The sequence below is a fragment of the Stomoxys calcitrans genome, chromosome 1 (genome assembly GCF_963082655.1).
Source record: "Stomoxys calcitrans chromosome 1, idStoCalc2.1, whole genome shotgun sequence".
NCBI classification, from domain to species: domain Eukaryota; kingdom Metazoa; phylum Arthropoda; class Insecta; order Diptera; family Muscidae; genus Stomoxys; species Stomoxys calcitrans.
In genome coordinates, this window is record NC_081552.1 from 25,163,336 (window position 1) to 25,190,897 (window position 27,562).

A 27,562-nucleotide genomic window follows, 5' to 3' on the forward strand; every position below is an offset into this window, starting at 1 on the left:
GAAAATGAAACAAAATTTTGACTAAACTTCCCACAGAAATGAAATTTCGCCTAAATTTCCTATAACAGTGAAATTTTGACCAAATGAAATATGGTAAGAAATTTTGCTTATTTGGTAAGAGTTTACATGTGGCAACCTTTTAAACTCAATTCATCTCATAGACCATCGAACACATTGCAATGCAACATCCAAAACAAAGATTATAGCCATTAATAATGTAGCCGTTTCGCGTTTTGTGTCTACCGGATATTTGCAGCAAAATGATGCTGATGAACTTTTATAAGCGACTGCAGCAACCTCATTATTATCATCATCTGAAACTAAGACGGTGAAACATAACCAATATGGGCAACATTTCAAACACAGCAACCGGGGAATGCCAAACAGCAAACTGCACTCAATATTGGCAAGAGACAAACTGAACGTGTGGCCCTTCCATCATGGATTCTTTTATTCAATTTTTCCACGGCGACGTCTATTATAATTCATACATTCTTGCTGCCATCGCCACAGAAGCCACAGGAGAAAAAGCAAAAAAACTTAAACAAGAATATTGAATTTAGTTGTTGAAAAAATGCATATCCAATAAAAATATATGAAACAATACGAGTATAATATATATTTAAAAAAATTAAAACAAGTAAAAGCGTGCTATGTTCGGCCGGGCCGAATCTTATATCCCCTCCACCATGGATCGCATTTGTCGAGTTCTTTTCCCGGCATCTCTTCTTAGGCAAAAAAAAGGATATAAGAAAAGATATGCTCTGCTATAGGGCTATAGACAGATTCAGACCATAATAAACACGTATGTTGAAAGTCATGAGAGGATCTGTCGTACAAAATTTCAGGCAAATCGGATAATAATTACGACCTCTAGAGGCTCAAGAAGTCAAGATCCCAGATCGGTTTATATGGCAGATATATCAGGTTATGAACGGACTTGTACTTTATTTGACATAGTTGTTGAAAGTAACAATAAAAAACGTCTTGCGAAATTTCAGCCAAATCGGATAGGAATTGCGCCCTCTAGAAGCTCAAGAAGTCAAGTCCCCACATCTGTTTATATGACAGCTATATCAGGTAATGAACCGATTTGAACCATTATTGGCACAGTTGTTGGATATCATAACAAAATACTACGTGCCAAAATTCATTCAAATTGGATAAGAATTGCGCCCTCTAGAGGCTCAAGAAGTCAAGACCCAAGATCGGTATATATGACAGCTATATAAGGTTATGGTCCGATTTGAACCATACTTGGCACAGTTGTTGGATATCGCAACAAAACACGTCGTGCAAAATTTGATTCTAATCGGATAAGAATTGCGCACTATAGAGGCTCAAGAAGTCAAGACCCAAGATCGGTTTTTATGGCAGCTATATCAGGTTATGGACCGATTTGAACAATACTTGGCACAGTTGTTGGATATAATAACAAAACACGTCGTGCAAAATTTCATTCCAATCGGATAAGAATTGCGCACTCTAAAGGCTCAATAAGTCAAGACCCAAGATCGGTTTATATGACAGCTATATAAGGTTATGGACCGATTTGAACCATACTTGGCACAGTTGTTGGATGTCATAGCAAAACACGTCGTGCAAAATTTCATTTCAATCGGATAAGAATTGCGCACTCTAGAGGCTCACGAAGTCAAGACCCAAGATCGGTTTATATGGCAGCTATATCAAAACATGGACCGATATGGCCCATTTACAATACCAACCGACCTACACTAATAAGAAGTATTTGTGCAAAATTTCAAGCGGCTAGCTGTACTGCTTCGGAAGTTAGCGTGCTTTCAACAGACAGACGGACGGACGGACGGACAGACGGACGAATATGGCTAGATCGTCATAAAATGTCACGACGATCAAGAATTTATATACTTTATGGGGTCTCAGACGAATATTTCGAGTAGTTACAATCAGAATGACGAAATTAGTATACCCCCCATCTTATGGTGGAGGGTATAAAAATAATCTGTTTAATTGTTTAAGCCGAAGTAACTTGCCTTCTGCTTCATCAAATAATCATAATATAAATTTGATGAAGAACCTCTTTTTATGGTTTTACGGCGAAGAGCGAGATTTTTTATACCCACCAACATATGATGGGCGTAAGCTATTCTAGTCATTCCGTCCTCGAAATATTGAACTTGGAATCCATGAAGTATATATAATCTTGATCGTCTCGATTTCTGATTCGAACTTGCCATGTCGAAATCACTATAGCGGTCGAACGCGTAGAACTAGCCACTTGAAATTTTCAAATATCCTTAATCTTGATGAAGGTCATTGGAGATTGGGCCATATCGGTTCAGATTTGGATATAGCTCCCACATAAACCGTTCTCCCGATTTGACTTCTTGAGTAAATATATAGTCTTCATCGTCTCGATTTCTGATTCCAACTTGCCATGTCCGTCCACCCGTCTGTCGAAATTTTGCAAAGATATTTAATCTTGATGAAGGTCATTGGAGATTGCAAATGGGCCATATCGGTTCAGGTTTGGATATAGCTCCCACATAAACCGTTCTCCCGATTTGACTTCTCGAGCCCGTGGAAGCCGAGTCCCTGGAAGCCGTTTTGGCTGAAATTTCGTACACAATTTTCTCTTATAACTCCAAGCAACTATGCTGAGTACCGTCCATATCGGTCCATAACCTGATATAGCTCTCATATAAATCGATAACCCGATTTGATTTCCTGAGCCCCTGGTAGCCCCAATTTTCATCCGACTTCGCTTAAATTTTGTACATGTTGTTCTGTTATAACTCCCACCAACTTTGTACTTATCACAAAAACCGATTTGACTTCCTAGGTCCCTGGAAGCCGCTTTGGCTGAAATTTTGCACATAGCATTCTATTGTGACTTCGAACAACTGTGTCAAGTACGGTTTAAATCTATGTATAACCTGCTATAAATCTGACTTTTTGAGCCCAACAACCCTCCCAAGTATGGTTCAAATCGGGCAAGATTAAGGTGGGTTTCAAGAATCGACCCGGCCGAACTTAGCCCTCTTTTACTTGTTATACGCATCACCGAAGGATGCGGGTATATTCATTTTGTCATTCCGTTTGCAACACATTGAAATATCCATTTCCGACCCTATAAAGGATATATATTCTTGATCAGCGTAAAAATCTAAGACGATCTAGACATGTCCGTCCGTCTGTCTGTTGAAATCACGCTACAGTCTTTAAAAATAGAGATATTAAGCTGAAATTTTGCACAGATTCTTTTTTTTTTGTCCATAAGCAGGTTAAGTTCGAAGATGGGCTATATCTTGATATAGGCCCCATATATACCGATCCGCCGATTTAGGGTCTAAGGCCCATAAAAGCCACATTTATTATCCGGTTTCGCTGAAATTTCTGACAGTGAGTTGTATTAGGCCCTTCGATATCCTATGTCAATTTGGCCCAGATCGGTTCAGATTTGGACATAGCTGCCATATAGACTGATCCTCCGGTTAAGGGTCTAAGGCCCATAAAAGCCACATTTATTATCCGGTTTCGCTGAAATTTGGGACAGTGAGTTGTGTTAGGCCCTTCGACATCCTTTGTCTATTTGGCCCAGATCGGTTCAGATTTGGATATAGCTGCCATATTGACCGATCCTCCGGTTAAGGGTCTAAGGCCCATAAAAGCCACATTTATTATCCGATTTTGCTGAAATTTGGGACAGTGAGTTGTGTTAGGCCCTTCGACATCCTTTGTCAATTTGGCCCAGATCGGTCCAGTTTTGGATATAGCTGCTATATTGTCCGATGTCGCCGAAATTTGGAACAGTGAGTTAAGTTTAGCCCCTTGACATACTTCTACAATATCGCACAGATCGGTCCAGATTTGGATATAGGTTTTAGGTTTTGGGGCCATAAAAGATGCATTTATTGTCCGATGTCGCTGAAATTTGACTCAGTGAGTTTGGTTAGGCTCTTCGACGTCCTTCTTCAATTTTGCCCAGATCGGTCCAGATTTGCATATAGCTGCCATATAGACCGATCTCTCTATTTAAGGTTTAGGGCCCATAAAATAGGCATTTATTGTCCGATTTCGCCGAAATTTGGGACAGTGCTTTGTGTTAGGCTCTTCGACACGTTTATGCAAGTTGGCCCAAATCGGTCCAGATTTGGATATAGCTTCCATGTAGACTGATATCTCGATTTAAAGTCTTGGCCCCATAAAAGGCGCATTTATAATCCGATTTCACTGAAATTTGACACAGTGACTTATGTTCGCCTTTTTGACATCCGTGTCGTATATAGTTCAGATCGGTATGAGGTATATGAGTATAAGGTATGAAATTTTCACCGAATTTTGATGAAAGATGGTTTACATATATACCCGAGGTGGTGGGTATCCAAAGTTCGGCCCGGCCAAACTTAGCGCTCTTTTACTTGTTATAAATTTAATTTTTTCCTTGTTTTCCAAAAATGTTTTTTAGTTTTGTTTGCTTTTAAGCATACTAACGAAATATTAAAATGCCACTCTCTATAATTGTGTTTCAGAATCTGTTGTTTGCTTTTCATACTTTTCTCTGATAATGATGTTGTATTTGCCACAACTGCTATTGTCGAACGATGTAGCATGATGGTGGTTATCAAATCTCAACATGGTCAAATTAGTGGCTTGCTTGCCGTACCTGTTGACGTCCAGGAGAGAGTTTGGCAATGCATTTCAGATATTGAAAACGGGAAGACTTATATAACAAAGGCTTTAAAAAGAGACAAGAGACAATAATGGAGAAAATTGTTGAACAAATTCTACGCCATTTTTTAAACCTTCAATTCTATAGGAAATTTTGTTATATTTTCATTACTTGACATTTCATTGCCATAAGAATTTTTTTCAAAGTTTTACTTCTATAAGAAATTTTTACAGTAGGAAATTTTGTCAAACATTTCTTTTTTTATTGGAAATTTTGTGAACATTTCAATAATGGGGAAATTTTGTCAAAATTTAAGTTCTCTACGAAGTTGTCAAATTAGGATATCGTTTTACAGTGCCAGTCGAAATTATAAAGGGTGATTTTTTAGCTATTATCTTTTTGGCAATACCGGTTTAAACAGCTCACACACGTTTCGTGTTTCACTGTCAAACACATTCACTTTGGTCTGTAAATTAACCATGAATCGCCTTACAAGCGAACAACGCTTGCAAACAATTGAATTTTATTATCAAAATGCGTGCTCTGTTAAGAAAGTTCATCGCGCGCCATATGTGTTCAACGACGAAGCTCATTTTTAGCCCAATGATTACGTAAATAATCAGAATTTTCGATATTGAAGTGAAGATCAGCCAGAAGCTTAGCAAGAGCTACCAATGCATCCAGAAAAAGATACAGTTTGGTGCGGCTTATGGGCTGGTGGCGTCATTGGACCGTAACTGTGCATGGTAAGCGCTACCGTGAGATGATATCTAACTTTTTTTTTGTCCTACAAGACGGTGCCACATGCCTCACAGCCCGCGTAACAATGGACTTATTGAGAGACGAGTTTGGTGAACATTTTACTTCAAGTTCCGGACGGGTCAATTGGCCGCCCAGATCCTGCCATCTAGTCACATCATGAAAATTTGTAAACAGAATTTTAGTAAGGGGAGTATTTAAGAGATCCAACATAAAAACCAGTAAGGAAAGGCAAAAGTCCTTGAGAAAAAAGTGACATTTGCAAAATTTCGTGACGAATGGACAACAAATACGACCTGTACCTTGATTACAAAAATACATGGACTCTCAGACGGACATGGCTAAATCGAATCAAAAAGTGATTCTGAGTCGATCGGTATATTTATTATCGGTCTAGCTCTTCACCTTCTTAGCGTTGCAAACAAATGCATGAAGTTATAATACCCTGTACCACATTAGTGGTGTAGGCTTGCTATGACTTCCAACAACCGTTCTAAGTATGGTTCAAATCTTTCTATAACCTGATATAAATGTCCTATAAATTGATCTTGAACATTGACATCTTAAGCCTCTAGAGGTCGCCATTCTTATCAGATTCAGCTAAAGTTTTGTATGCCGTGTTTTGTTATGACTTCCAACAACTGTGCCAAATATAGTTTAAATCAGTCCATAACCTGATATAGCTGCCATATAAACCGATGTGAAATCTTGACTTTTTGAGCCACCACCGAAGGATGGTTTGTCATTCCGTTTGCAACACATCGAAATATCCATTTCCGATCCTTTATAGTATATATATTCTTGATCTGCGTAAAAATCTGAGACGATCTAGCCATGTCCGGCCGTCTGTCTGTTGAAATAACGCTACCGTGTTTACAAATAGAGATATTGAGTTGAAACTTTGCACAGTTTCTTTTTTTGTCCATAAGCAGGTTAAGTTCGAAGATGGGCTATATCGGACTATATCTTGATATAGCCCCCATATAGACCGATCCTCCAATTTAGGGCCTTAGGCCCATAAAAGCCACATTTATCATCCGATTTTGCTGAAATTCAGGACAGTGAGTTGTGTTAGGCCCTTCGACATCCTTCATCTATTTCACCCAGGTCGGTCCAGATTTAGATATAGCTGCCATATAGACCGATCTGTCGATTTAGGGTCTTAGGCCCATAAAAGCCACATTTATTATCGGATTTTGCTGAAATTCGGGACAGTGAGTTGTGTTAGGCCCTTCGACATCCTTCATCTATTTCACCCAGGTCGGTCCAGATTTAGATATAGCTGCCATATAGACCGATCCTCCGATTTAGGGTCTTAGGCCCATAAAAGCCACATTTATTATCGGATTTTGCTGAAATTCGGGACAGTGAGTTGTGTTAGGCCCTTCGACATCCTTCGTCAATTTGGACCAGATCGGTCGAAATTTGGATATAGCTCCCATATAGACCGCTCCTCCGATTTAGGATCATAGGCCCATAAAAGCTACACTTATTACCCGATTTTGCTGAAATTTGGGACAGTGAGTTGTCTTAGGCCCTTCGACGTCCTCCGTCAATACCGCTCAGATCGGTTCAGATTTGGATATAGCCCCCATATGGACCGATCCGCCGATTCAGGGTCTTAGGCTAAGTAAAGCCACACTTATTATCCTATTTTGTTGATATTTGGGTCATTGAATTGTGTTAGGCCCTTCGACATCCTTCATCTATTTCGCCCAGGTCGGTCCAGATTTAGATATAGCTGCCATATAGACCGATCTGTCGATTTAGGGTCTTAGGCCCATAAAAGTCACATTTATTATCGGATTTTGCTGAAATTCGGGACAGTGAGTCGTGTTAAGCCCCTCGATGTACTTCTGCAACGTGGCACAGATTGGTACATGTTTGGATATAGCTGCCATATAGACCGATCTGTCGATTTAGGGTTTTAAGCACATAAAAGCCACATTTATCATCCGATTTTGCTGAAATTTGAGACAGTGAGTTGTTGTTGGCCGTTCGACATCCTTCATCTATTTGGCCCAGATCGGTCCAGATTTGGATATAGCTGACATATAGACCGATCTCTCTATTTAAGGTTTTGGGCCCACTAAAGGCGCATTTATTGTCCGACGTCGCCGAAATTTGGGACAGTGAGTTGTGTTAGGTTCTTTGACATTTATCTGCAACTTGGTTCACATCGGTCCAAATTTAGATATAGCTGCCATATAGACCGATCTTTCGATTTAGGGCCTTAGGCGCATAAAAACCACATTTATTATCCGATTTTGCTGAAAATATGGAGAGTGAGTCGTATTAAGCCCCTCGATATATTTCTGCAATATGACGCAGATCGGTACAGATTTGGATATAGCTGCCATATAGACGGATCTCTCGATTTAAGGTTTTGGGCCCATAAAAAGCGCATTTATTGTCCGATTTCGCCGAAATTTGGGAGAGTGAGTTGTGCTAGGGCTTACGACATCCTTCTTCAATTTGGTCCAGATCGGTCCAGATTTGGATATAGCTGCCATAAAGACCGATCTCTCGATTTAAGGTTTTGGGTCCAAAAAAAGCGCATTTATTGTCCAATGTTGCCGAAATTTGGAACAGTGAGTTGTGTTAGGTTTGTTGTTCTGTTAGGTCCAGATTTAGATATAGCTGCGTTATAGATCGATCTCTCGATTTTAAGTCTTGGCCTAATAAAAGGCGCATTTATAATTCGATTTCACTGAAATTTGACACAGTGACGTATGTTAGGCTTTTCGACATCCGTGTCGTTCATGCTTCAGATCGGTTTATTTTTAGATATAGCTACTAAAAAGATCAACATTTTATTTTACACAATTGAACAATGACTCATACTTATTAGTATTTGGTCCAAATCGGAACACATTTTGATATAGCTGATATGGTGCATAAGGTATGAAATTTTCACCGAATTTTGATGAAAGGTGGTTTACATATATACCCCAGGTGGTGGGTATTCAAAGTTCGGCCCGGCCGAACTTAACGTCTTTTTACTTGTTTACTTTTACGTGGTACTTTTTATTAGTTATACGTCACCCTGGTCAGTTAACGTTTTTGGGATAAGGGACTCATTTTATTTAATAGAAAGGCGGACATAGTTATGTCTCTCTTAAAAACTAAGGAAGGCATATACATTTTGTCATAGTTTCATTTCTATAGGAAATTTTGTTCAAATTTTATTTCGGCAAAATCTAATTATTTAAGGAAATTTTGTGAAGAAAATTTGGTTTGCTAAGATACGATTTTTTTGGTTTTTTTAATTTTCCAGCTGTAACCATTTATGGTGCCCCATTTTGTTGCATGCTGGGCATATTGTTGGCTAATTTCTTCTTTTTATTTCATAATTTAAGTTTGAAACCTTGGCAAACACCACATAGAGTAACACTTTCTTCCGATTTCTTAAGGAGATTATTTTAACCGCACTCCATTAGGGCAGGGAATCTGATGCAAATGTTCCTGGCTCTTCTACACTTTTACCACAGTTTGCTTCTAATGAATGAATGTATTTGCAGTTTGTGCTACACAACTGCTGGAAGTTTTTTCTGTCAGGCAGACATAGCTGTGGCTATCATTATAAACTTTTGATTACTTTTTTTGGGTATCTCTTTATCTGGCTCTCCGTCGTTATTTTGAGGTTTTCCACTAAGTATTTGGACTTTTGCACACTTTTGATCAAAACTTTGTTGGCCTTTCATTTTTTTTCTCCCTTTTGTTTCTTGTTTTCTTTGCACTCATAATCTCACATTAAGAAATTTTGAAGTGTGGTCGAGCGGTGTTGCCGGTTTGGCATTTTCTGCTTAAAGAGAAACTGATTTTCATATAAATAGAAAATTTCTTGTTTTGTCCTTTTTCTGTACGCGGTCCCTTTGTTTTGTATTATTTTAAAGGCTGATTAAAAACCAAGTAAATAATATCTCTCTAACAAGCCAATGCTAAGAAGAAAAGTTTGAAGGAAAACGAATTCCAAAGATTGTGGAGACATTATTTGGTAAATAGGGAAATGAACTGGAAACTTGGGATTAGGAATATGCAAGTCAACAAGGCTATCTACTCAGCATAGAGCTAAATAAAGTTCTGGCCAATAAGCAAGAAATTTTGTTTTGGCAAATTTCCAGTTGGCCTATTACAAATGGCCTTAACAAGTTTTTTTTTTTCCTGAGTTTAGCTTTGCATCTCTTCAATTATACCAAAGGCTTCAAATAACAGTGGCATAGTAGAAAGAAAAATAATACAAATAAGGAAAATTTTCCTGCTGCTTTCTCCCCCAATCAGCCAACTAATTACAAAGTTGGGAAATTTTGGAATTACGCGATTGGAAGCAAACGAGAGCTAAAAACCTTTTTAATTTTGTATTTTTGGTTAGCCTTTAATTTTCTTGACGACAAGGCTAAATATTCAAGCTAATGATATACTTTATTTTGCAAAGAAAGCAGTAGTATAAACAGACAAACTATTGGGTTGCCCAAAAAGTAATTGCGGATTTTTCATATAGTCGGCGTTGACAAATTTTTTCACAGCTTGTGACTCTGTAATTGCATTCTTTCTTCTGTCAGTTATCAGCTGTTACTTTTAGTTTGCTTTAGAAAAAAAGTATATTTGATTAAAGTTCATTCTAAGTTTTATTAAAAATGCATTTAGTTTCTTTTAAAAAATCCGCAATTACTTTTTGGGCAACCCAATAGAAAATTTAATAGAAATTTAAATTATTATGAGATATCTAAGGGCAGATATTTTATTAAAAAACCTGAAAATAGATATTTTCCAGAGTCTCAAGATCAAAGCCTTTTTTTAAATTTAAACATATTTTATTAATTCGCGGCCATTTTATTCACAGAAACACAAATATTTTTTATGTACTACATTCAAGCTAGAAGGACGGACGTAGTTTGCTTTTCTTGGCCAATAAAAAAACCAAACATATTTTAGAAGAATGCAGATTTGGATAGCAAAACGTCTCCCCTTTTGCAAGGTGTAACATGTTTTACAATATTTGATATTTGGTATTTAAAAACTAGCCCTTAAACCTATGATGCTTGAAAATCTTTATTAGTCATACGTCACCCTGGTCAATTGAAAGACGGGTATAGATCAAATAATTTTGGATATCCTATGTTTTTCACAAGAATCTGACTTGAAAAGGGGATGTATCTCCACTTTTTATACTCTACTGTGGTACAGGGTGTTATAACTTTGTGCATTTGTTTGCAACGCTAAGAAGGAAAAGAGCTAGACCCATTGATAAGTATACCGATCGGCATAGAATCACTTCCTGAATCAATTTCGTTTCGTCCATCTGTCTGTCCGTCTTTCCATGTATTCATGTAATCAGGGTACAGGTCGCAATTGTGGATCTACTGTCGTCAAATTTTGCACAAGTCACTTTTGGTTCAAAGACAAACGTTGAAAAAAATCGAGCCAGATTTAGATTTAGGTCCCATATATAACTGTCATCAAATATGCCCATTTAAAGCTGCAGAAGCAACAATTGTGATCAGATCTTTGCGAAATTTAGTTTGAAGTGTCCCTTATTGTATGGCAACAACAATTAGCAGTGATGTTTTGTCAACGGGAATGTAGGTAACTACACCACGCAGATATCAATTAAACACAGGCCTTGGCGACAGAGTAGGTTATGGTAAACAAGTTCCCGTTATCACGAATAGTATTAAAAGGCCAGCTTGAGAAGGAACAGTACCTAGTGAAGTTGTGACAGAATCCAGGTAAGTGAAGTGGGAAACTTTAGTGTGCTGTAGCTGAGTGGCACTGTGTAGTAATAAACATCGTTTTGCCCGGTGTCCACTAGACATAGGTGCCGCTGAGCTAGTGACCACAAGTCCCGCCCTCCATTTACGACACCGTCCAGCTAGCCTACAATTACACAGTGAGTGACTCACAACTCATAGATCCACATAGCCAGCGCCTTTGTTCTTCAGAAGAAAGAGACGCTGAGACCGCACACACTCCTGCTAATTGTTTACGACCGCCGACCCGTGACTTAGTGCCGTAAGAGAGTCACGTCAACGTGATACACGTAGCCAGCACCTCCCTTTGTTGTTCAGACACAAGAGCTGCTGAGCTCACACTCGCGTCATCGGTCCACGACCGCTACCCTGTGATTGAGTTTCGTTTGTTTACCTACGCCGTGAGTGAATTATGTCAACGAGATACATGTAGCCAGCACCTTGCCTTTGTCCTTCAGGCATAACAGCCGCTGAGCCCGCGAAGTCACACTCGTGTGATTGGTCCACAACCGCCATACCGTGATTTAAGGCCATATCCACGCCGCTAGTGAATCACGTCTCAGAAATTAACACAGCCAACCCCCAGATATCAGAATAGAAATTATGGTTTCAGACTCCATAAGGCCTAGATTAAGTATTATCTACAAAATCAAGTATTATCTGCCAACAAAAAATTTCTGTGACTGATCCTGTTCCCGGTGAGCTGCACCCCAGCAACCAAGGGTAAACTCGACGTTGCACTGTTTATATGGGAGCTATATCTCTATTATTTAAGCTAATCAACTTCTTTGTGCGCGAGCGTGAATCAAGACTCACAATGCTAATCACGACTCACGAGAAAATCCCGAACTACGAGATATGACGACTCATAAGAAAAATCACCATTTAGGGTTGGGGCCTAAACCTTTTATGGGGCCAAAACCTTAAATCGAGAGATTGGTCTTTAAGGCAGCTATATCCAAATCTGAACCGATTTGGGCCAAATTGCAGAAAGTTATAAAAAAGCCTAACTTAACTCACTGTCCCAAATTTCTGCGACATCGGACAATAAATGCGCCTTTTATGAGCCCAAAACCTTAAATCGAGATATCGGCCTTTAAGGCAGCTATATCCTAATCTGAACCGATCTGGGCCAAATTAAAGAAAGATGTCGAAGGGTCAAACGCAACTTACTGTCCCAAATTTCGACAACATCGGACAATAAATGTGGCTTTTATGGGAACACCATATGCAAAATTTCAACAAAATTCAATAAAAATCGCGACATGTAAGGGCTCAAAAAATCTAATCGGGAGATCGGTTTATATGAGAGCTATATCATGTTCTGGACCGATTTGGACCGTACATAACACAGTTGTTGTAAGTCGTAACCAAACACCACGTACGAAATTTCAGCTAAATCGGATGAAAATTAAGGCTTCCAGGGGCTCAAGAAGTCAAATCGGGAGATCGGTTTATATGGGAGCTATATCAGATTATAGACCTATTGGCGCCGTACTTGGCTTAGTTGTCAGAAGTTAGAACAGAACACTATATGCAAAACTGTAGCCAAAACAGAAAAAATTGCGGCTTATATGGGCTCAAGAAGTCAAATCGGGAGATCGGTTTATGTGGGAGCTATATCAGGTTATAGACCTATTCGGACCGTACTTGGCTTAGTTGTTGGAAGTCCTAACCTAGCACTACGTACAAAATGTCAGCCTAATCCGAAAAAAAATTGCGCTTTCCAGAGGCTCAAGAAGTGAAATCAAGAGATCGGTTTATATATTTATATCTATATCTGAACCAATATGGCCCATTTGCAATCCCCAATGACCTATATCAATATTAATTATCTGTGCAAAATTGGAAGCCTCTCGTTTTACGCATTCGACCGCTATCATGATATCGACAGACGGACGGCCGACGGACTGGCGAACATGTCTAAATCAACTCAGAGCGTCAATGCGATCAAGAATACTTAAACTTTACGGGATCTTAGGCGAATATGTCGAGGTATTACAAACGGAATGACTAGATTTGTATACCCCCATCCTAAGGTGGTGAGTATAATAATGAGAACAAGGGAAAACGCACTAAGTTCGGCCGGGCCGAAACAACTCACTGTTTGAAATTTCAGCGAAATCGGGTAACAAATAAAGCTTTTATGGGTTTCAGACCCCTTATCGGCAGATCGGTCAATATGGAAGCTATATCTAAATATAGTCCGATCAGAACCACATTTAGGTCGGATGTTGGGAGGCCCTAACCTACTCACTGTTTCACATTTCAGCAAAATCGGGTAATAGTAAAGCTTTTATGGACTTTAGACCCTTCATCGGCAGATAAATATACCCCGATCTGAACCATATTGGGGTCAGATGTCGGGAAGCCTTAAACTACTCACTGTTTTAAATTTCAGTGAAATCGGATAAAAAAATTAAGCATCTATGATCATTAGACCCTTTATCGGCAGATCGGTCCATAAAGCAGCTATATCCAAATATGGTCCGATTTGGCCCGTTCAAGAATTTAACCAGCGTGCATCAAAAAGACATGTCATGGAATTACATGGAAATTTACATGTTGATAAGCTACATTTATTACCCGACTTCGTTGAAATTTGAAATTGTGAAATTTTTATGCTTCCCGACATCCGACCTAAAAATTAATCAGATCAGACTAAACCGATTTAGTGGTCATATAGACCGAACTTCTAATTTTGTGTCCAAATCCCATAAAAAACGGATTTCTCACCTGATTTCGCTGAAACTGTTACTTGTATATGAATTCTCGGGACCAGCCCTTATTATACCCACCACCGAAGGATGGGGGTATATTCATTTTGTCATTCCGTTTGCAACACATCGAAATATCCATTTCCGACCCTATAAAGTATATATATTCTTGATCAGCGTAAAAATCTAAGACGATCTAGACATGTCCGTCCGTCTGTCTGTTGAAATCACGCTACAGTCTTTAAAACTAGAGATATTGAGCTGAAATTTAGCACAGATCTTTTTTTTTGTCCATAAGCAGGTTAAGTTCGAAGATGGGCTATATCGGACTATATCTTGATATAGCCCCCATATAGACCGATCCGCCGATTTAGGGTCTTAGGCCCATAAAAGATACATTTATTATCCGATTTCGTTGAAATTTGGGGCAGTGAGTTGTGTTAGGCCCTTCGACATCCTTTGTCAATTTGGCTCAGATCGGTTCAGATTTGGATATAGCTGCCATATAGACCGATCCTCCGATTTAGGGTCTTAGGCCCATAAAAGCCACATTTATTATCCGATTTCGGTGAAATTTGGGGCAGTGAGTTGTGTTTGGCCCTTTGACATCCTTTGTCAATTTGGCTCAGATCGGTCCAGATTTGGATATAGCTGCCATATAGACCGATCCTCCGATTTAGGGTCTTAGGCCCATAAAAGCCACATTTATTATCCGATTTTGTTGACATTTGGGACAATGAGTTGTGTTTGGCCCTTCGACATCCTTTGTCAATTTGGCTCAGATCGGTCCAGATTTGGATATAGCTGCCATATAGACCTATCCTCCGATTTAGGGTCTAAGGCCATAAAAGCCACATTTCCGATTTCGCTGAAATTTGGGACAGTGAGTTGTCTTAGGCCCTTTGACATGTTTCTTTAATTTGGTCCAGATCGGTTCAGATTTGGATATAGCTGCCATATAGACCGATCCTCCGGTTTAGGGTCTTAGGCCCACAAAAGCCACATTTATTATCCAATTTTGATGAATTTCGGGGCAGTGAATTGTGTAAGGCCCATCGACATCCTTCATTAATTTGGCTCAGATCGGTCTAGATTTGGATATAGCTGCCATAGAGATCGATCCTCCGATTTATGGTGTAAGGCCCATAATAGCCACATTCATTATCCGATTTTGCTGAAATTTGGGACAGTGAGATGTGTTAGGCCCTTTGACATATTTCTTCAATTTGGTCCAGATCGGTTCAAATTTGGATATAGCTGCCATATAGACCGATTTCTTGATTTATGGTTTTGGGCCCATAAAATGCTCATTCACTGTCCGATGTCGCCGAAATTTGGAACAGTGAGTTAAGTTAAACCCCCTGACATACTTCTGCAATATCGCACAGATCGGTCCAGATTTGGATATAGCTGCCATATAGACCGATATCTAGGTTTTAGGTTTTTTGGCCATAAAAGACGCATTTATTGTCCGATGTCGCTGAAATTTGAGACAGTGAGTTTGGTTAGGCTCTTCGACGTCCTTCTTCAATTTTGCCCAGATCCGTCCAGATTTGAATATAGCTGCCATATAGACCGATCTCTCGATTTAAGGTTTAGGGCCCATAAAAAGAGGCATTTATTGTCCGATTTCGCCGAAATTTGGGACAGTGCTTAGTGTTAGGCTCTTCGACATGTTTATGCAACTTGGCCCAAATCGGTCCAGATTTGGATATAGCTGCCATGTAGACCGATATCTCGATTTAAAGTCTTGGCCCCATAAAAGGCGCATTTACAATCCGATTTCACTGAAATTTGACACAGTGACTTATGTTCGGCTTTTCGACATCCATGTCGTATATAGTTCAGATCGGTATGAGGTATATGAATATAAGGTATGAAATTTTCACCGAATTTTGATGAAAGGTGGTTTACATATATATCCGAGGTGGTGGGTATCCAAAGTTCGGCCCGGCCGAACTTAACGCCTTTTTACTTGTTTTGATATAACAATGGATAAAGTATGAGAGTTATAGTAAAATATTGGGTTGCCCAAAAAGTAATTGCGGATTTTTTAAAAGAAAGTAAATGCATTTTTAATAAAACTTAGAATGAACTTTAATCAAATATACTTTTTTACACTTTTTTCCAAAGCAAGCTAAAAGTAACAGCTGATAACTGACAGAAGAAATAATGCAATTACAGAGTCACAAGCTGTGAAAAAATTTGTCAACGCCGACTGTATGAAAAATCCGCAATTACTTTTTGGGCAACCCAATAGGATGATTATTATATCCTTGGTGGTGGGTATCCAAAGTTCGGCTCGGCCGATCTTAACACGTTTTTACTTGTTTGTCCTCTTTTTTTTCTTGGAAATTTTTCTTTCTGCATCAGTTCCACATTTTTTCCACCTTCCTAAACAACAAAAAGCTTTTAATCTTTGTTGCTTCTAACTCATTTTACTGGTATTTAAATGTAATTAGGTTGTTTTTAATTAACATCCCTTAAGAAGATAATCCGCACCTAGTAGCTAATGACATATGTACACCTTTAAAAAAAACATTGCTAATCGACAAGATAAGAAAAACATGTAGTCAAGTAAATACTGGACTTTTTATGAACCTTTTTCATATCAACTGAATGTACAAATGGCTATTTTATACACAAACTAGAAGTGAAAATCGGCCGAAATACATATATGGCACCTATATCTAAATCAGAGCCGATTTCTGTGAAATGCACCAGTAATATTAGAAGACATAGGAAAATCCTTTTTGACAAATTTTGAGAGAATCGGTTAACAAATGGGCAATTTATTGCAATATTTCTAAAAATCGGGCGAAAATATATATGGGAGTTATATGTAAATTTGAACCGATTTCTAGAAAACTTCGTAGATATTGTGGGGGTCATCGGGGAAAGCGCTGTACAAAATTTTTGCAAGATTGGTCAATAAATGCGCTTGCAGTAACCATAGAAGTGAAAATCGGCCGATATATATATGGCAGCTATATCTTAATCTCGACCGATTTCTATAAAGTTCACCAGTTAAGTCGAGAGTCATAAGAAAATCCTTCCTGCTGGATTTCGAGAGAATCGGTCAACAAGTTACCATTTTATTGCATTATTACTGCAAATCGGATAAACATATATATGGGAGCTATATCTAAATCTGAACCGATTTCGAACAAACGTTATAGATATTGTGAATGTCGTCGAGGAAGGCATTGTACAATGTGCCGGCAATGGCTCTAGAAGTGAAAATCGGGCGATATATATATATATATATATATATATATATATATATATATATATATATATATATATATATATATATATATATATATATATATATATATATATATATATATATATATATATATATATATATATATATATATATATATATATATATATATATATATATATATATATATATATATATATATATATATATGAGAGCTATATCTAAATTTGAACCGATTTCTATGTAATGTAGAGAGTTAATAGAAAATCCTTCTTACTAAATTTCGGAAGAATCGGTTAACAAATGACCATTTTATTGCATTATTACTGCAAATCGGACGAACATATATATGGGAGCTACATCCGAATCTGAACCGATTTCTATGAAATTCACCTGTAATGTCGGGAGTCAATAGAAAATTCTTCCAGCCAAATTTCGAGAGAATCGGTTAACAAATTACCATTTTATTGCATTATTATTGCAAGTCGGAGGAAACATATATATGGGAGCTATATCCAAATCTGAACCGATTTTTTCCAATTTCAATATGCTTCGTTTTGCTTGTGCCAAATTTGAAGACGATCGGATGAAAATTGCAACCTATACAAATTAAAATGGACAGACGAACAGACAGACGGACGGACATAGCTAAATCGAATCAGAAAGTGATTCTGAGTCGATCGGTATACTTATCAATGGGTCTATCTCTCTTCCTTTTGGGTGTAACAAACTAATTCACAAAGTTATAATACCCTGTACCACAGTAGTGGTGAAGGGTATCAAAATCGAGCAAACTTTTAAGATATCGTGCTAGTTGTCAAGTTAAGCATTGTGCCACATTTTGAGAAGATTGTTGAATAAATGTGCTTGCAATGGCTCTAGAAGTAAAAATCTGGCGAAAAATATTTATATGGAGGCTATGTTCAAGTCTAAAGCGATTTTTTCCAATTTCTATAAGCTTCGTCTCTAGGTCAAAAACAATGTGTGTGCCAAATTTAATGATGGTCGGATTAACATGAACAGACAGACGGACATAGCTTAATCGTATCAGAAAGCGATTCTAAATCTATTTTTATACTAATCAATGAGTCTTGCTCTCCTCCTTCTGAGTGTTGCAAATAAATGCACTAAGTTTTGATACTCCGTACCACAGTGGTGGTGTAGGGAATAATTATACTTGCATAAGTCCAAAAAAATCTATGTTTGGCGTTAAACCCCTTGAAAAAGAATGTTTGGTTTTGCTTTTATCCTTTTCTATCTCTCAAGCTCTCTTCCTCTGCTCCGCTATTCTTTTTTTTTTTCTCTTTACCCACCTGTTGGGTTATACTTTCATTTAATGGTTGTCTTTAATTAAAGCTTTCAAAATGAAGGAAAATATAGGAAAAAACACATACACTCACCCACCCACACAGAGTGCTGTCATGGTTGATGTAAGTGGAAATTTTTTACAATTTTCATCACTTTGTAATATTTTTTTTTTTTTTTGGGAAATAACCAAAAGCAAAAATAAGCAGGATTATTGAGGTGTGGGGAAAAAGTTATCAAACGAAACATTTCGCTTTTGTAGAAAGCCAAGTTTGTACTGGTTTTACTATGTTGAATTCCCCAATCTAAGAAACGAGAAATCATATCGAAAAATGTGTTATATTTTCCAATAAACTTACTATTTAAATCATTTCATTAGTTTCGATCAGAAGTGTAACACAAATACTGTACAAATGTTTGTGCACATCACAAAAGTTGCTTCCGAAAAAAGTCTCTTGTTGCAGCATTGCGTATGATTGTTTTGAATTGAATAGAAATGTTTTTTTTAATTGAAGATTGAAGAAAAGACAGAAAACGCATTAAATTCCAAAAAATATTTCACAGTTATGAAAAGTAATTTTAAAAATCTTATTACGTTATTGAACGATATACAGTTGTGTTCAAAATAATAGCAGTGTACTCCTCTAAAAACCAAAATTTAATTTTTTTGTTAAGATACAATAATTAATTCTCTAAATTGTACAGTAAATTATTTCACAAAAGCTACACAAATTTTATCTAATTTATTGAATAATTTTTTTCCCAAAATTCGCTGTTCAATATAATAAGAGAATTGATACACAAAAGTTAAAAATTTATTTGAAAAAACCAATAGAAGCGTCCCAGCGGCGCAAAGAGGTGTGAAGCAGGCTTCCTATAATGCATGCAAAGAAGTCAGGAGGCATTCCCGAGACATACGCTCTCGCTTTCAAATTAAATTTCTACGGTGTGTCATCGCTTCTACTTTCGGCTCTTATATAAGCTCTGTTGAAAGAGTGCGTTCTGAAATACCGCTTCGGCCGGGCCGAATCTTATATACCCTCCACCACAGATCGCATTAAAACGAGTTCCTTTTTCCGATATCACTTTTTAGGCAAACAAAGAATAAAAGAAAAGAAATTGGAGCTATATCAACTTATGGTCCGACTCGGACCATAATTGAACTGAATGTTGGAGATAGTGAAAGTCATTTTGTAAAATTTCAGCCAATTCGCATAATTATTGCACCTTATAGGGGCTCGAGAAGTAAACAAAATAGATCGGTTTATATAGAAGCTGTATCAGGCTATACATCGATTCAGACCATATTAGACACACATATTGAAGGTCATGGTCAAATCAAATAAGACTTGCGCCCTCTAGTCGTATAAGAAGCAAAGATCCCAGATTGATTTATATGACAGCTATATCTGGTTATGCATCGATTTGAACCATACTTAACACAGTTGTTGGAAATCATAACGAAAAACGTCATGCCGAATTTCAGCAAAATCGGAAAAGAAGTGCGTCCGCTAGGGCTCAAGCAGTCAAGATTCAAGATCGGTTTATATAGCAGCTATATCAGGTTATGGTACGATTTAAACCACACTTAGCACAGTTGTTGGAAATCATCACGAAACATGGCGTGCAAAATTTCAGACAAATCGGATAGGAATTGCGCTCTCTAGCGGCTCAAGAATTCAAGGCCACAGGTAGGTTTAAATGAGGTATATTTAATGTCGGTTATGGACCGAATTGAACCACACTTAGCACTGTGGTTGGAAGCCATAGCAAAATGCCTCATGCAAAATTGCAGCCAAATCGGATGAGAATTGCGACTTCTAGTGGGTCAAGAAGTCAAGATCCATGATCGTTTGCCAAAATTTCAAGCGTACAGCTTTACTCCTTCGAAAGTTAGCGTGCTTTTGACAAACAGACGGCTGGACATGGCCAGATCGACTTAAAATGCCATGACGATCAAGAATGTATACAAATGTTTCAAAGAGTAACAAACAGCACCATGAAATCAGTATACCCCCTTCCTATGGTGGAGGGTTTAAAAATAACAAGTAAAAGCTTGCTAAGTTCGGCCGGGCCGAATCTTATATACCCTCCACCATGGATCGCATTTGTCGAGTTCTTTTCCCGGCATCTCTTAAGCAAAAAAGGATATAAGAAAAGAGTTGCTCTGCTATTAAAACGATATCAAGATATGGTCCGGTTTGGACCACAATTAAATTACATGTTGGAGAACTGTATAAAATGTCAGCCAATTCGAATAAGAATTGCGCCCTTTGGAGGCTCAAGAAGTAAAATAGAAAAATCGATTTATATGGGAGCTGTATCGGGCTATAGACCGATTCAGATCATAATAAACACGTATGTTGATGGGCATGAGAGGATCCGTAGTACAAAATTTCAGGCAAATCGGATAATAATTGCGACCTCTAGGGGTCAAGAAGTCAAGATCCCAGATCGGTTTATATGGCAGCTATATCAGGTTATGGACCGATTTGAACCTTATTTGACACAATTGTTGAAAGTACGAATAAAATACTTCATGAAAATTTTCAGCCAAATCGGATAGGAATTGCGCCTTCTAGAGGCTCAAGAAGTCAAGTCCCCAGATCTGTTTATATGACAGCTATATCTGGTTATGAACCGATTTGAACCACACTTGGCACAGTTGTTGGATATCATAACAAAACACTTCGTGCAAAAATGCATTCAAATCGGATAAGAATTGCGCCCTCTAGAGGCTCAAGAAGTCAAGACCCAAGATCGGTTTATATGGCAGCTATATCAGGTTATGGACCGATTTGAACCATACTTGGCACAGTTGTTGGATATCATAGCAAACCACGTCGTGCAAAATTTCATTCTGATCGGATAAGAATTGCGCACGCTAGAGGCTCAAGAAGTCAAGACCCAAGATCGGTTTATATGGCAGCTATATCAGGTTATGAACCGATTTCAACCATACTTGGCACAGTTGTTGGATATCATAACAAAACACGTCGTGGAAAATTTCATTCCAATCGGATAAGAATTGCGCACTCTACAGGCTCAAGAAGTCAAGACCCAAGATCGGTTTATATGGCAGCTATATCAAAACATGGACCGATATGGCCCATTTACAATACCAACCGACCTACACTATTAAGAAGTATTTGTGCAAAATTTCAAGCGGCTAGCTGTACTGCTTCGGAAGTTAGCGTGCTTTCAACAGACAGACGGACGGACGGACGGACAGACGGATGGACATGGCTAGATCGACATAAAATGTCACGACGATCAAGAATATATATACTTTATGGGGTCTCAGACGAATATTTCGAGTAGTTACAAACAGAATGACGAAATTATTTTACCCCCCATCTTATGGTGGAGGGTATAAAAAGTCACAGTTTGGTGTGGTTTATGGGCTGGTGGCATCATTGGAACGTACTTCTTCAAAGTTGATATGCATCGTCACATAATTGTGAATGGTGAGCGCAATCGTAAGATGAAATGCATCTTTTTTCACCCAAAATGCAAGAATTTGACTTGTATGATATGTGGTTTCAACAAGATGGTGTCACACAGCACGCGTAACAATGGACTTATTGAGAGGCGAGTTCGATGAACCATTTTATTTCATGTTCGGGACCGGTTAGTCACGGTCAACATTTGCATGGAATAATCGTCCAACATTAAATTATGTTGACCGTACCATCGATTCAAATAAAAATTTCAGACATTTTTCGGAATTTTATGTGTTTTTTTATACCCTCCACCATAGGATGGGGGGTATACTAATTTCGTTATTCTGTTTGTAACTACTCGAAGTATTTGTGTGAGACCCCATAAAGTATATATATTCTTCATCGTCGTGACATTTTATGATGATCTAGCCATGTCCATCCGTCTGTCTGTCGAAAGCACGCTAACTTCCGAAGGTGTAAAGCTAGCCGCTTGAAATTTTGCACAAATACTTCATATTAGTGTAGGTCGTATAGCTGCCATATAAACCGATATTGGGTCTTGACTTCTTGAGCCTCTAGAGGGCTCAATTCTTATCCGATTTGAATGAATTTTTGCACGAAGTATTTTGTTTTGATATCGAACAATTGTGCCAAGTATGGTTCAAATCGGTTCATAACCTGATATAGCTGCCATATAAACCGATCTTGGGTATTGACTTCCTGAGCCTCTAGAGGTCGCAATTATTATCCGATTTGAATGAATTTTTGCACGACGTGTTTCCTTATGATATCCAACAACTGTGCAAGGTATGGTTCAAATCGGTTCATAACCTGATATAGCTGCCATATAAACCGATCTTGGATCTTGACTTCTTGAGCCTCTAGAGGTCGCAATTCTTATCCGATTGGGATGAAATTTTGCACGACGTGTTTTGCTATGATTTTCAATAAATGTGCTAAGTATGGTTCAAATCGGTCTATAACCTGATATAGCTGTCGTATAAACCGATCTTGGGTCTTGACTTCCTGAGCCTCTAGAGGGCTCAATTCTTATCCGATTGGAATGAAATTTTGCACGACGTGTTTTGTTATGATATTCAACAACTGTGCCAAGTATGGTTCAAATCAGGCCATAACCTGATATAGCTGCCATATAAACCGATCTTGGGTATTGACTTCCTGAGCCTCTAGAGGGCTCAATTCTTATCCGATTTGGCTGAAATTTTGCACTACGTGTTTTGCTTTGATATCCAACAACTGTGCCAAGTATGGTTCAAATCGGTCCATAACCTGATATAGCTGCCATATAAACCGATCTTGGGTCTAGACTTCTTGAGCCTCTAGAGTGCGCAATTCTTATCCGATTTGAATGAATTTTTGCACGAAGTATTTTGTTATGATATCCAACAACTGTGCCAAGTATGGTTCAAATCGGTCAATAACCTGATATAGCTGTCATATAAACCGATCTGGAATCTTGACTTCTTGAGCCTCTAGAGATCGCAATTATTATCTGATTCGCCTGAAATTTTGTACGACGGATTCTCTCATGACCATTAACATAGGTGTTTATTATGGTCTGAATCGGTCTATATCCCGATACAGCTCCCATATAAATCGGTCTCTCTATTTCACTACTTGAACCCCCAAAGGGCGCAATTCTTATTCGAATTGGCTGACATTTTACACAGGCATTCAATTGTGGTCCGAACCGGACCATATCTTCATATCGTTCTAATAGCAGAGCAAATCTTTTCTTATATCCTTTTTTTGCCTAAGAAGAGATACCGGGGAAAGAACTCGACGAAGGCGTTCCATGGTGGTGGGTATATAAGATTCGGCCCGGCTGAACTTAGCACGCTTTTAATTATTGCTGTATAACTTTCCCACAGCTCTTCAAAAATCATCCTTTATTTCTTACATATACTTCTAAATACCCTTTAAGCATCTTGTAATTTGGATGCTGATGTAACAACAAATTTGAATGTATGAGGTGTTAGCACTACTATTATTTTGAACACAGCTGTATATCCAAGGAGATGTGAATCCAAAGTTCAGCCCTTTCGAACTTAATGCCGTTTTATTATTTTAAATTTCTTTTTACAGCAGCATTACATTGAACATTTAATGTTGTAAATTTTCTACGAAGCTTAAAATAATTTTAACATTTTATTGACATGTTACACATTTTTTATGAAAATTCTAATTACTTCTCCATTGTATTGTCATAGCATGGACATGTTTACATACATATACATATATACACACAATAATTTATTTGTATGACAAGAATTCAACCATTTTAAAAGATAGATATAGCTGGCTTATAACAAATTAAAACAAATTTGGAATATTTTTTTTACATTTCCAGAAACATTTATAACCAAAAAAAGCCGAAAAAAAGAGAAAAACTGCGCATAAATATTTCATATGGCTTGGTTCGCCATTGTCAAGCAGTTAGTGACATAATGCCAGTTTTTGATTAATTACCAACAACAAGCAATTTGGTCATGTCAGAGCGACATCATTTTGTTTTGTGGCTATGTAAGTACGTACAAACATATATTGGGTTGCCCAAAAAGTAATTGCGGATTTTTTAAAAAAAAGTAAATACATTTTTAATAAAACTTAGAATGAACTTTAATCAAATATACTTTTTTACACTTTTTTTCTAAAGCAAGCTTAAAGTAACAGCTGATAACTGACAGAAGAAAGAATGCAATTACAGAGTCACAAGTTGTGAAAAAATTTGTCAACGCCGACTATATGAAAATCCGCAATTACTTTTTGGGCAACCCTATATATATATATATATATATATTTATATTTGTATATGTGAGTCTGTATGGATTGTCATAAATATGTCATCATACATCTTGATATGCATTGTTTGCTATACTTGCAGCACATACCATGCTATCATTTTTGTAGATTTTGTTTGACTATGGTCAATTCCATGACACAGTCAGGGTCATATTTGACCGTTACGCTTAAAACAAATGCCAATGTTTCACAAAAAACAAACCCACAAACAAAAACCGTTTAAGTGCAAAAAAAAAAGCCAAACATTTTGCATGTTTGCTTTAGATTTTTTCCCTCACATTTGATTGACAGCTGGTATTTTCTAGGTTTGGGAATAATTAAATTTTTTGTGGTATTTTAAAAAATATTTCGCATTTTTACACTTTGGGTTTTTATTTTTTGAGTCCACTTTTCAAAAAGAGACTCTCGGCTATGACATGAAACTTGAAAATCATTTTTTCATTTGAAATATTCTTAAAGTGAAACGCTCATTCGTTTAGTGCGACATTAAATTGTCATTTGGTGAAACGCCACCAGAAATCATGCACACTTAACATCGCGTGCCACTCGACTGAACATATTCGAATAATTAATCAAAGTCTTAAAACGAATACATGCCACACATTCAAATGACAACTGCATGAGATTGCAAGGGACTTAATTTCAAAATTGGCTAGTTGGTAATATTTCGATATTGTTTGCTTTTAAAATACAGGAATCTATAGCGAATAATTGGAACCTGAAGTATTTGAAACTATACAAGTAAAAACACCTTAAAATCGGACGTGCCGAACTGTGTATAACCACCACCATGGATATATTAATCATACTATTTTATTATAACTCTACTATCATATCCATAGTTATATCTAAATAGGGGCTGGACTGGATCATATTTTACTCAGGACACAGTTTCAGCGAACTCAGGCAATAAATCTGCTATTTATGGGCTTAAGGCCCTAAATTGGATGATCGGCCTATATGGCAGCTGGTTCAGATGTTGATTCAGTGAGTTGTAGTACAACTCACTGCTTGAAATTTGAGTGAAATCGGACAATAAATAAAGCTTTTATGGGCTTCAGACCCCCAATTTGTCTATAGGGAAGCCATCTCTAAATATCGTCCTATCTCAACCATATTTGGGTCGGATTTTCGAAAGTTTCTGGCGACTTATTGTTTTAAATTTCAGCCATATCGGCTAATAAATGCAGCTTTAATGGGCTTCAGACCCTGAACCCGCAGATAGATCTATACGGCAGCTGTTACTACATATAGTCCGATATAAACCATATTTGAGTCAGATGTCGGGAGGCTTAAAACAACCCACTCTTTTTAATTTCAGCGAAATCTTATATATAACAAGCAAATAGGCGGTAAGTTCGGCCGGGCCGAACTTTGGATACCCACCACCTCGGATATATATGTGAACCACCTTTCCTCAAAATCCGGTGCAAAATTCATACCTTATGCCCCATAGCAGCTATGTTCCGATTTGGACCAGATACTAATAAGTAAAAGTTATTGTTCAATTGTATATAACAAAATATTGGTCTTTTTAGTAGTTATATCTAAAAATAAACCGATCTTAACTACGTACCACGCGGATGTCGAAAAGCCTAACATAAGTCAGTGTGTCAAATTTCAGTGCAATCGGATTAAAAATGCGCCTTTTATGGGGCCAAGACTTTAAATCGAGAGATCGGTTTATATGGCAGCTATATGCAAATCTTGATCGATCTAGACCAAATTGCAGAAATATGTGGAGGGGCTTAACTTAACTCTTTGACCCAAATTTCGGCAACATCGAACAATAAATGCGCTTTTTATGGCCCCAAAACCTAAATATGGACTGATCTGAGCCAAATTGACGGAGGATGTTGAAGGGCCTAATACAACTCACTGTCCCATATTTTCTCAAAATCGGATAATATATGTGGCTTTTATGGGCCTAAGACCCTAAATTGGAGAATCGGTATATATGGCAGCTATATCCAAATCTGAACCGATCTGAGCCATATTGATGGACAATGTTGAAGGGCCTAACACAACTCACTCTCCCAAATTTCAACTAAATCGGGTAATAAATGTAGCTTTTATGGGTCTATGACCCTAAATCGGAGGATCGGTCTATATGGCAGCTATATCCAAATCTGAACCGATCTGAGCCAAATTGACGAAGAATGTCGACAGCCCTAAGACAACTCACTTTCCCAAATTTCAGCAAAATCTGATAATAAATGTGGCTTTTATGGGCCTAAGACCCTAATTCGGAAGATCGGTCTATATGCCAGCTATATCTAAATCTAAACCGATCGGAGCCAAATTGACGAAGGATGTCGAAGGGCCTAAGACAACTCAATGTCCCGAATTTCAGCAAAATCGGATAATAAGTGTGGGTTTTATGGGCCTAAGACCCTAAATTGGAGGATCGGTCTATATGGCAGCTATATCCAAATCTGGACTGATGTGGGCGAAATTGACGGAGGATGTCGAACGACCTAACACAACTCACTGTCCTTAATTTCAGCAAAATCGGATAATAAATGTGGCTTTTATTGGCCTAAGACCCTAAATCTGCGGATCGGTCTATATGGGGGCTATATCAAGATATAGTCCGATATAGGCCATCTTCGAATTTAACCTGCTTATGGATAAAAAAAGAATCTGTGCAAAATTTCAGCTCAATATCTCTATTTTTGAAGACTGTAGCGTGATTTCAACAGACAGACGGACAGACGGACGGACATGTCTAGATCGTCTTAGATTTTTACGCTGATCAAGAATATATATACTTTATAGGGTCGGAAATGGATATTTCGATGTGTTGCAAAAGGAATGACAAAATGAATACACCCCCATCCGTCGGTGGTGGGTATAAAAATGAAAGGTATTGGAGGGTAGGATAC